The 11009-nt window shown below is 51.6% G+C and overlaps 1 long non-coding RNA gene across 1 annotated transcript; it reads left to right on the forward strand.

The window, feature by feature from the left end:
* The first annotated feature begins 358 nt into the window (after positions 1-358).
* LOC308479880 lies at positions 359-2435 on the forward strand. The gene is made up of 2 exons (XR_013987867.1): positions 359-452; positions 2131-2435. It is a non-coding gene; the product is annotated as an uncharacterized lncRNA (long non-coding RNA).
* The last annotated feature ends 8574 nt before the right edge of the window (positions 2436-11009 follow it).

Below are 11009 nucleotides of genomic sequence, written 5' to 3' on the forward strand. Positions count from 1 at the left end.
CACTGTTAGGCAGTTGAATGTGCATGCATAGTCTGTCTGTTTCCCTCCCACCTACCCATTCCATGCAGCCACAGGTGCTGGCAACCCACGCTACACCACTGACTCTGAGTAGAAGTTGGGTGGATACCATCCTATGTCGAACTTGCTGGAGCAGAGCCAAATCTTCTCCGATTTGGGCATGCACTTAAAATTAGCACACTTGACACAACTGATCAAATATTCACCTGAACAAAGCATCATGTTTGATTGGTTTTTTTTAATGCTCTTTTGCATCCTTTTGTTTCATTGATTGCTACGGCTTCTTGTTCCCATTTTCCTTCTTCGTTAGGTAAGGTGCCCAACCTGATTTTGTCCACAAGCAGACAAGGTATCTCTTTATCTCTCGTCAATATTATCCATAAAATCACATTGAGCCCCCATAGCCCCCATAGGATTCAACTTGAATGTGGTAGGTAAATGAGGGAGATTGGTGGAGCATGGGGTGAGGAGGAGGAGGAGGAGGAAATGGTGCAGAGAAGAACAGAATCAAAATTCTCTCATTGTGCTTGCAAAAAAAATGACTGAATAGGGAAGGCAAATTTTGACTCTTTTTAGCAAAAAAGAAATGAGGTTGATTTTGCTTCAAGCCTAGGAGCTGGGGTAGGCTGTCTCCATGCTTTTCTAAACATATTCCACTCACTGGCTATATTCATTCAAACTGCTGTGCTTAATATTTGAAATGAATTGTAAGTGTTGCATAATGTGACAACATGATTGCCTTGCTAGGGATGTTGCTGCAGCTGCGTCAGAGCAGAGAACTCTATGTGTAGGAAGACTAGATGTGGCAGCAGAAGACCATGGCTCCACCCTGCACCTTTGACAGTAGTGGGACAGTTGGCAACTGGTGTTATAAAATGATGGGCATAGTGCATTCTTCTGAGTCACTTGCCCAAGACAATCTGTAAATTTCACTCTGAAAATCATGTCTGGCTTCTAATTTTTACCCCCTTGCTTATTCTGGTCAAGGACTACTTCTTGTCACAGCTTATATTGCAGGTAGTTCTTGTGACTGTGAATTGTAAGCCTACTTGTCATATTATTTTGTTCATGGTTTATTTGCATCCTAAAAACACTCCCAGGCTGGCTCATATAATATCAACAACATGCAGGCTGTGCATACCTTCCCTCAGGCGTATAATCTAAAAGGCACAGCACAAAAGAAAAAAAGAATGAGGAGGGCAGAAGAATTTCAGAAGTTGCTCCTGTTAATATTTCCTCTTATGCCAAGAAACCAAAGGTACAGAACCCCCATCTTACCTTTATCCATGGACACCCAGGATCATAACCAATGTGACTGTTCTGACTGACGCACGCCCAAAATCAGCTTCAGAGGACCCCCCAATTTGGGGGCCAGGTGGGGGAAAGTAGAGGAATGCGAAGTCCCACTATGTAAGCAGAATTCCACTCACTCGGAATTCAGTACAATTTCCTGCCTGTGTTCCACGTCATATGTTTAAAACCCGTTGCTAAAGAAATGAAGGTGAAATTACAAATTGCGCGAGCGAGAAGTTTAAAGATAGCATTTCAACTTTGTACAAAATTCAGGTGAAGGGAGCTGTACCTATCGAAAGAGACTGTAAGTAGTTTGTGGAATATTTCCACTTTGCGCTAACTATACTTGAAATATGTGAGCATTGATAATGGCACAGAATTAGGAGACATGCCACAGCGGTGTAATAGAACCAGGCAGAATTATGTTGGCTCTGTATGTCACCTGATTCTTTTTTGGCAGGTAACTGCAATACCACCCTTTGGCCTCCAGGAGTGGTGGCATTACAGCCAACCTCCTACTGGCAACCTGTTGCAGTGGCTCAAAGAGGAAGAAGCGGGGTTCCCGCTGCCAGAATATCAGGGCCATGGCTGTTGGTTTTTCATGAGGACCAGTCCTGCAGCTAGCCATGAAAAGTAACCTATGCAAAGGACAGCATTCTCATGTTGATGATTACATCTTTGATAAGACCAAGAGTAATCAAATTCTTGGTCCATAATGGAGTTACTATGGATCTCAATTCTCTGAGCCAAAAGGTACTGCAGAACCACAAAATGTTATTTCTAATACGTTGCATCTCTCGTATTATTTTTTAATTACAGTCGACAGAATTTGTACTGCTTGGCAGGCATGCAAATGAAGAGCAGCTTGATGGTCAGAGAATACAAATGTGTCGGTGTTAATGAAAGGAGCAGAGGCCGTTGCCACAACTGTAGGCATTCCCAGAAGGTCAAGATCTTCCAAGGATTCATAATTGAGAAAGAAGAGAGTCAGCCCTATTGATGTTCCAGCAAAATATGCCTGTCTTCTTTACATATTAGAATAATATGCTTTTTGGTGAGACGACTATCCACTGGAAAATAAAGTGAAATATATGACCTTATCAGTAATAAAAAGAATTCATATGTGTAGTGTCAAATGCTTTTACTAAGGCTGAGCCAAAACTATTTTTTTAATATAATTTTTAATGCCGAACCTTATATTCTTTTCACCTTTCTCTCTCTCTCTCTCTCTCTCTCTCTCTCTCTCTCTTTCTCTCCGGTATATATATGCTTAAATAACCCTGAGTTTCCCCCTCTCCCACTTTTCTACATTTGGTTGTGATTTTATTTGGTAATGTCATCCCATAAGATGACATCACATTCATTTATGTGGACAGGGCGGAGTCCCCCAGATCCCGGGTGCCCCCCCCATCATGTGGAATAACGACTCAAGACAACGTACTATGGGATTAAATTGGCCACAACTTTATTATATTTCAGATGTAGGTAGACCTTGGCTCAGGCACTGGGCGTTATCCCTCCCCAGTCCCCAGCCGGTCAAAGCCTCCCTTCAGAAACCCCTTTAATGGGGAACCCTGGTATCGCCAATGCAGGGGAATTCCTTTCCGGCCCTTTAACAGCGACCTTGACGTAGCAGTGCCCGCATAACTGTGAAGAAAAGTTAACCTGCAAAATAAGACTTAACTGAGGGTGGGTAGGGTGGGAGAAGCTCTGGAGCCAAGTGAGGATTCCCAGGTAAGATCCTCCCTCTATTGTGTGGGCAGGTAGTCCCTCCCCTACCTGGCCTGGTCTCATTGGCAACGCTTCCCCCAGGCGGGATTGGACAACTGACTGAGGTAGGCGGAGACCTCCAGGTATCCCACCTGAGGGAAGGCAAAACCAAGCCTGTGTTGATGGAGCCGCTGCAGATCCAGGGGCTGCGCGCGTCCACGCAAAGGGCACCCCCGTTTTATGCGGGGAGCGGTCATTATGACATCTCTGAGTGGGTGAGAATGTTCAAGTGTGAACTTTGAAGGATGGCTGTGTTTCAGTTCATGTCTTGTTTAGGAAAAAGCAAGTTAGGTTTAAATCCTTTAAATCCAAACTGAGTTGAATAGCTCATTCATCCATCCTAGGAGTTGTGGGTAACACAAGGACCAAACCAGAGAAATCCAGGAATCAAATTCAACAGCAGTTTCCCCCAACTTACAACTCACAAGAAATGCCCCAAGTCAAGAAACACTCAGGAGGGATATCTGCTCCCTTCTGAAAATCCAGAAAAAGAGATGTTCACTGATTATTTTTTTGTATGTTATTATTCTTGTGTTAGCTGCCTTGGACTGTACAAAGAAAGGCATGATAAAGCAATTTCCATGAAAAATAAATAAATACAGGTTTCTCATTCTCACCTCAAAATCTTCGCAGCTTGAACCATAATTTTTGAAAAAAGAAAAAAAAGCAAACTAGGTAGCTACTTAAATGTTTTCATTTATTCAGATCATGTTTCTTAAAAATATGCTAAAAGCAGAATAATTAAAAAACCTTAATTGCCATGCTTAATGCATGAACAACAGACTTCCCCTCTCCCCTCCCCCAAAAAGCTTGAGGGATCAAAGGAAAGCACTTTGTTACACAGCCTAGTTCTTTTGCTCCTTCACACACACAAGTGCAGAACTGTGTTGCATGGTGCCAGATTTAAGCCAAGCACAGTAAGAAGGTAGAACTCAATCAAGACACACCACAAAAGCGCAAAGCTAGGAAACACCAATATATTGAGCAGCCATTGTATTCCAAGCTTTTGGCAGTGCATATTCCAGGGAAAACTGAATTCAAATGGTAAGGGGTCTTATTCAAAAGTGTAGCCTTGGCAAGATGTTTCCTTCACCGTGTCTGATGGTGTTACAAGCATCTGTGGATGTCTTAAATTTACTCTGAGCCATCTCTAACATCAGCATAAACCAGTACAGTGGTACCTCGGATTACAGACGCTTCAGGTTACAGACTCCGCTAACCCAAAAGTAGTACCTCGGGTTAGGGACTTTGCTTCAAGATGAGAACAGAAATCTCGCAGCTGCAGCATGGTGGCAGCGGGAGGCCCCATTAGCTAAAGTGGTACCTCAGGTTAAGAACAGTTTCAGGTTAAGAACAGACCTCCAGAACAAATTAGGTTCTTAACCCAACGTACCACTGTAGATGTAAATGCTTCTTGATGAGATCTGGATCTTTTCAACAGGCAGGCTGTTGTCTTGTCTGCATGGCTCTGTAATCTTGCTCCAGGTGTCCCTCACCTGGCAGGCTGCCCTGTCTCCCTGCCTACCTTCTTCCCTCCCTCCTTCTCCATTCTCCACATCTATTTGTTTAGCTGTATACCTACTGCCTGCCTCCACCCATGCTTCAGAACCACATTGGACTGACTTCTTGGCTCCAACTCTGCAGTTAACTCCATGCCTGCACCGACTCTCTTTCTCCAGTACTCCATCCAAATCAGTTGCCAATCTGTGCTCAGCTTCCTGTTGCTCAGGGGCCAAGGGGCCAGGACCGCAAAACACCTTAAATCACAGGACATCCTTTATGGACAGCCACTTCTCTCTGCAAATATGTATATTTAAGAGAAAATCAGGGGGTGGGAAGCAATTGCTTCATCCCAGAGCAAAACAAATATGCTTGATTTCATGCATTTAAGCGACAAAATAGAGATCACTGTAATAAAAGCGAGAAACACCTACGGTCTGCAGAAAAATCTTCTGTGCTTCAGTAACCTTTGTTTAAATGGTCCCAAAATTCCTTCAGAATCAATACATCATTTAAAGTTACAAGAGCAATGATTAAGCCAATGGAAGATATAGGGAAAGTAAGGGACTTTTTTTTTCTTTCTCTCCAGACAAGTTGGGCATTAGAATAATGTTGGCTTTCAAATAGCAAAGTTATCAGAATGGAACGGCAACATCAGGAAACATTCAACTGTTCCTGCGAAAGGAATTCAACAGGGCTCACTGTAACTGCCAATCAGTTGATTGGTGTCATCAGTGAGCTCCCCCCCCCCAATTGCCAAGGATCAATCAAGGTGTGGTACCTTATTGTCACATCTTCATTTGTCCCACACCTGATGGTTACAATGATTTCATGTATAGAGCAGGTGGGTGTTGTGGACTAGCTGAACGCAGAAGAATGGTGGGAGGAACCAGCTGGGGAACCCCCAAGGGAAGAAGGATCAGAGCCAAGGGATTGGTGGTGGGACAACAATGACTCATCAGAGGGAGAAGAAGGAGAAGACGGGGAGGAGGAAGTGTCAGAAGCTGAAGAAGTCTTCTTCTTTCTTTCTTTCTTTGGCGATCACTCGTAACCGAGTAAGATTGTCTTCGATAAACACGGTTTTAACAGTGAGTCCCTAAGTGACTGTGGAGGCCAATTCTGGATCCACACATCCTTCCACAGTGGGGACATAGGTTTCCAGGTGGGAGTTGAGCACAGTGAGGGTTTGCCAAGCGTGCCTTCCTCTTAGCAAGTTTCTCGCCCTTTCGTCCTGAGTTTGGGCATCTTCAAAGCACATGACACGTTTGGTAAAGGCTATTCTCCAAAGGCTGAAGAAGTAATAGAGCTTAGTGGGCTGGGAGAGTCTGTGTGCTGGTCCCGGGGGGAAGGTTACTGTTACCGTAGTCAAAGTTCAGTCCTAAGTCACTAGCCTGGAGATAGTCCACAAAGTGCGAGGTGAGGTCCGAAACAGGGAGCCGGGTGGGGACAGGAACACTCGAAGATCAGAAGCAGGTAGCCGGGCGGGGAACAGGAACACTGGAGGAACAGGACTGGATGCTGGCCTAAACAGCTCTTCAATGACGACGTTGCTCCCGCAACCTGGGACCGGGCTGACTGCCCTTTATCTGCTCTAAGGCCAGGGGCGGTCCCGGCCCCCAGGAGCCCCGCCTCTCCTGGCCTTAAGGCGAGCACTCCTCCTGGGAGAAACCAGTTCCCTTCGCCTCTCTGCCCTAAGCCTCTGCAGTTCAGGAGAGGCCGAAGGGTTACTGGGCCCCGGGGAAGGCTCACCTGTAGACACTGAGTCCTCAAGCACCTCTGGGGCCAGAATGGTTTCACCTGGTGCCTGCTCCTGAGGATCTGACACAGGTGCAGGCTCCTCAGAATCTAGGCCTTGCCCCAGTTCAGCCGGCCCTGGAGGCGGGGACTCCTGTGCCGGCTGGGATTCCTCCGGTTCACTCTCAGAATCGGAATCCCAGGCCATCACACCATCCCCCCTCCCAGGCCCCCCCCCTTAATCGAGGGTCTGGACCCGGCTTGCTGGGGTACGCCGCATGGAACTCTCAGAGGCAGGCAGGCGCGTGGACGTTGGCCGCTGGTTCCCAGGAACGGTCCTCCGGCCCATACCCCTTCCAGTCAATGAGATACTGCAGCTTTCCCCTGCGGTATCGGGAGTCCAGAATGCGTTCCACCTCGTACTCAGGCTCTCCCTGAACCAAAACTGGCTGCGGTCGGGGACGGTCCGGGTGGAACTCGTCGGGTGGGGCCACCGGACTCAGAAGGGACCTGTGGAATACCGGGTGAACCTTCAGGGTTGCGGGCAACTGGAGACGGAATGCCACAGGCGAGACCTGGTTCACGATAGGGAACGGGCCGGTGAAACGGGCGTCCAGCTTCCGCGAAGGTCGAGAAGGGTGGAGGTGGCGAGTGGAGAGCCATACCAGGTCACCGACGTGGAGTTCCGGCCCCACCTGGCGGTGGCGGTCGGCCTGGACCTTGTACGCCTCCTTGGCCTGGCGCAGCTGCTCCATCAACAGCTGTTGCTGGGACTGGAGCTCCTGAAGCCACTCTGTCACCGCAGGGACCGCAGATGCCGGCAGCACATCCGGAAACAACCGTGGATGAAAACCGTAACTGGCCTGGAACGGGGTCTGCTGGGTGGATGCATTCACCGCGTTGTTGTAAGCGAACTCCGCCAATGCTAGGTGGTCGACCCAGTCATCCTGCTGGTAGCTGCAGTAGCACCAGAGGTACTGTTCCAGCACCGCGTTCGCCCGTTCCGTCTGGCCATCAGTCTGTGGGTGGTAGGCAGATGAGAGACAGACCTCTGTTCCGAGGGCCTGGTGCAAAGCACGCCAAAACCGGGACGTGAACTGAACGCCACGGTCGGACACCACACGCTCAGGTAGGCCATGCAGGCGGAAGACATGCTGAAGGTACAGCTGAGCGGTTTCCTTAGCTGAGGGTACGGATGGGCAGGGGGCACAGTGCACCATCTTCGTGAAATGGTCAGAGAAAACTAGAAGGCAGGTGCAGCCACGAGACGGGGGTAGCTCCACTACAAAGTCCAGAGAAACCGTGTGCCAAGGACGTGGTGGAACCGGCAACGGCTGAAGAAGGCCGGGGGGTCGCCCGGTAGGCCCCTTGGCCCGCCGGCAGACATCACAACCAGCGACGTAGCGAGCCACGTCAGCCTTCAGACGGGGCCACCAAAACTCACGGCTTACCAGATGGGTGGTCCGATACCGCCCAAAGTGCCCTGCTGCTGGAGCATCATGGGTCATCCGGAGAACCTCAGCCCGCAGCGGCCCTGGCGGGATGTACAGGCGCCCGTGGTGCAGCAGAAGGCCCTGATGCAGGACCAGCCCCGGGTACTGAGGGCATGACCCTTCGGCCAGTTCCTGGAGTCGTTCCTGGGCCCAAGCGTCGACCCGCTGCTGTTCCCGCACCCGAGCCTGCAGTGGCTCAGCCTCCTGGGTGGCCAGGAATGCAGCCGGTGGTAGGATCGTGGTGGGTACTGCCTGCTGTACCGTGTCTGTGTTGTCTTCAGGTTTCCGGGACAGGGCATCCGCCTTCTGGTTTTGGGAGCTAGGGATGTAGCGGATCCGGAACTGGAACCGGGAAAAGAACAACGCCCACCGGATCTGCCTTTGGTTCAGCTTGCGGGTGGTCTGGAGGTACTCCAGGTTCCGGTGGTCGGTTCTCACCTCCACCGGGTGTCGTGCCCCCTCAAGATGGTGGCGCCAGACCTCAAAAGCCACCTTGATGGCCAGTAGTTCCCGCTCCCATACAGTATAGTTACGCTCCGCCGGCAGGAGCTGGCGGGAATAAAAGGCGCAGGGTAAGAGTGGCGCATCAGGTCCGTACTGCTGAGACAAGACGGCACCGAGAGCCGTACTGGAGGCGTCAGTCTCTACCACAAAGGGTCGAGAAGGATCCGGATGTTGCAAGATCGGCGCTCTCTGGAAACAGGCCTTCAACCCCTGAAACGCCTCCTCTGCCTCACTGTCCCAGGAAAACGGCTTCTTGGGGCACAGTAGCCGGGTCAATAGGGTAGTGCGACGAGCGTAACCCGCAATGAAGGTCCGGTAATAGTTGGCGAACCCCAGGAAACGCTGTAGGTCCTTGCGGTTCCGAGGTGCAGCCCATTCCCGAACCGCTGCCACCTTCCCAGGATCCATCTGCACCCCATCTGGAGAGAGTCGGTGACCCAGAAAATCCACTGTCTGCTGATGGAACTCGCACTTGCTGAGCTTCGCATACAGACGGTGCTCCCGCAAGCGCTGCAGCACGGTCCGGACATGACCCTCGTGGCGAGCCGGGTCACGGGAGAAAATCAAAATGTCATCCAGGTACACCACCACGTACTTGTCCAGCAAGTCCTGGAACACGTGGTTGATGTACCGTTGGAACACAGCGGGCGCGCTGCACAATCCGAAGGGCATAACCAGGTATTCGAACTGCCCGTACCGGGTCCCGAATGCTGTCTTCCACTCATCCCCGGCTCGGATCCTAATTAAATTGTAGGCCCCCCGGAGGTCAAGCTTGGTGAACATCTGCGCCCCTTGCACCCGCTCCAGCAACTCCGAAATAAGGGGCAAGGGGTACCGGTCCGGGGTGGTAATTTTGTTCAGGGCCCGGTAATCATGGCAAAGGCGAAGCTCCCCACATTTCTTCTTAACGAAGAGTACTGGCGCAGCGGTGGGTGAGGTAGAAGGCCTAATGAACCCACGCTCCAGGTTCTTGCGCAGGAAGTCCTGCAAAGCTTCGCGCTCTGGCTCTGTTAGAGAGTATAAGCGACTCACCGGCAGGGGCGCTCCGGGCTGGAGGTCTATGCCGCAGTCAAAAGACCGATGCGGCGGCAGCTGGTCTGCCCCCCGTTCCTCGAACACGTCTTGGTAGTCCCGGTACACGGCTGGGAGCATGGGTGCTGCCTCCTCAGTGGGTGCGGCCGCTAGCATCTCGGACCGAGCATGGGGGCATGGGTCTGGGAAGTGCACAGTCCGATTAACCCAGTCAATCTGAACATTGTGAGCCTCCAACCAGTCCATTCCAAGCACCAGGGGGAACCGGGGCATGGAGGCAATGTCCAAAGTTCGCACCTCCCGGTGCTGCTGGAGACACAGGACCAAGGGCTGGGTCTCCCGAGTGACGGCACCCGAACGCAGGAGCCGTCCGTCGATTGCCTCCACCTGTACCGGTTCTGGCTTGTTCTGAAGTGGCACCTGATGATGAGCGGCAAAGGCAGCGTCCATATAGGAGCGGGTTGCCCCCGAATCTACCAGAGCGTGGGTAAGAATCCAGGGCCCACCTGGAGGGTAGAGACGCACTGGAACCATGAGATGTCGCAACTCCACTGGTGAGGGCCCCTCTTGCATGGTTTGGGACCCCACGTTGCTAGGGCCTTCGGCTACAGAGGTTGGTGGTTTTCCTGCGACTGGCATTTTCCTGGGACAGGAATGGGCGTAATGTCCACTCCCACCGCAGTAAAGACACAGGTTTCCCTCCCGACGCCGCGTCTTCTCCGAGGGGGAGAGGCGAGGTCGCACAGCCCCGAGCTGCGTTGGCTCGACTGGCAACTCGGCTGTGGGCGTGGACCTGTTGGGAAGGATGGGCGCTAGGAGCCGGGGGTGCTGGCGGTCCCGGGCCTGGCGACGGTCCTCCAACCGATCGTCTATCTGCAGGCTCCGCTGAATGAGGGCGTCCAGCGTGGTGGGACGCTCCATCATGGCCAACTGGTCCAGTATCTCGTCCGACAGTCCCTCCAGATACTGGTCCCGTAGTGCAGAGTCATTCCAAGACAAGTCTTGTGCCAACAGCCGAAATTCTGTGGCGTAGGCGGCGGCTGTGGACTTGTCCTGTCTCAACTGACGAATCGCCCGATTGGCTTGGCTCTCCTTCAGAGGGTTGCCAAACACAGTCTCTAAGTGGTTACAAAATCCCACATAGTCCGTTAACAAAGGAGAGTCTTGCCGGAGCAGTGGCAAAGCCCACTTGGCCGCCTGGTCCTTTAACAAACTGATCAGAAAGTGCACCTTGGTGCGGTCGTCAGGGAAGTTCCGGGCTCGCCCCTGAATATACAACTTGGCCTGGGCGAAGAACATGGGAAAACTGGCCAGGGTCCCATCAAATTTCTCTGGCAAAGCCACTGGGTACTTGCCTGGAGCTGGGGCGTCGGCCCCATGATCTGTAAAGGTTTCCAACCGTTGCTGAAGCGCCGCAACCACATCGCTTAACTGCTGAACGGTGTGGGTCAAGGCCTGGTTCTCCTGGGCCAATGCCACCAGCGCAGCTGCCTGGTCAACCATGGCCTCTGGCTGTTCCCGAACGCACCCCAACGAAGGGGGAGTGCGGGTGTGGCGGGAGCAAACTGTGCTGGTCCCGGGGGGAAGGTTACTGTTACCGTAGTCAAAGTTCAGTCCTAAGTCACTAGCCTGGAGATAGTCCACAAAGTGCGAGGTGAGGTCCGA

Source organism: Podarcis pityusensis, assembly GCF_964106645.2.
Source record: "Podarcis pityusensis genome assembly, chromosome: 6".
In the NCBI taxonomy this organism is placed as follows: Eukaryota; Metazoa; Chordata; class Lepidosauria; order Squamata; family Lacertidae; genus Podarcis; species Podarcis pityusensis.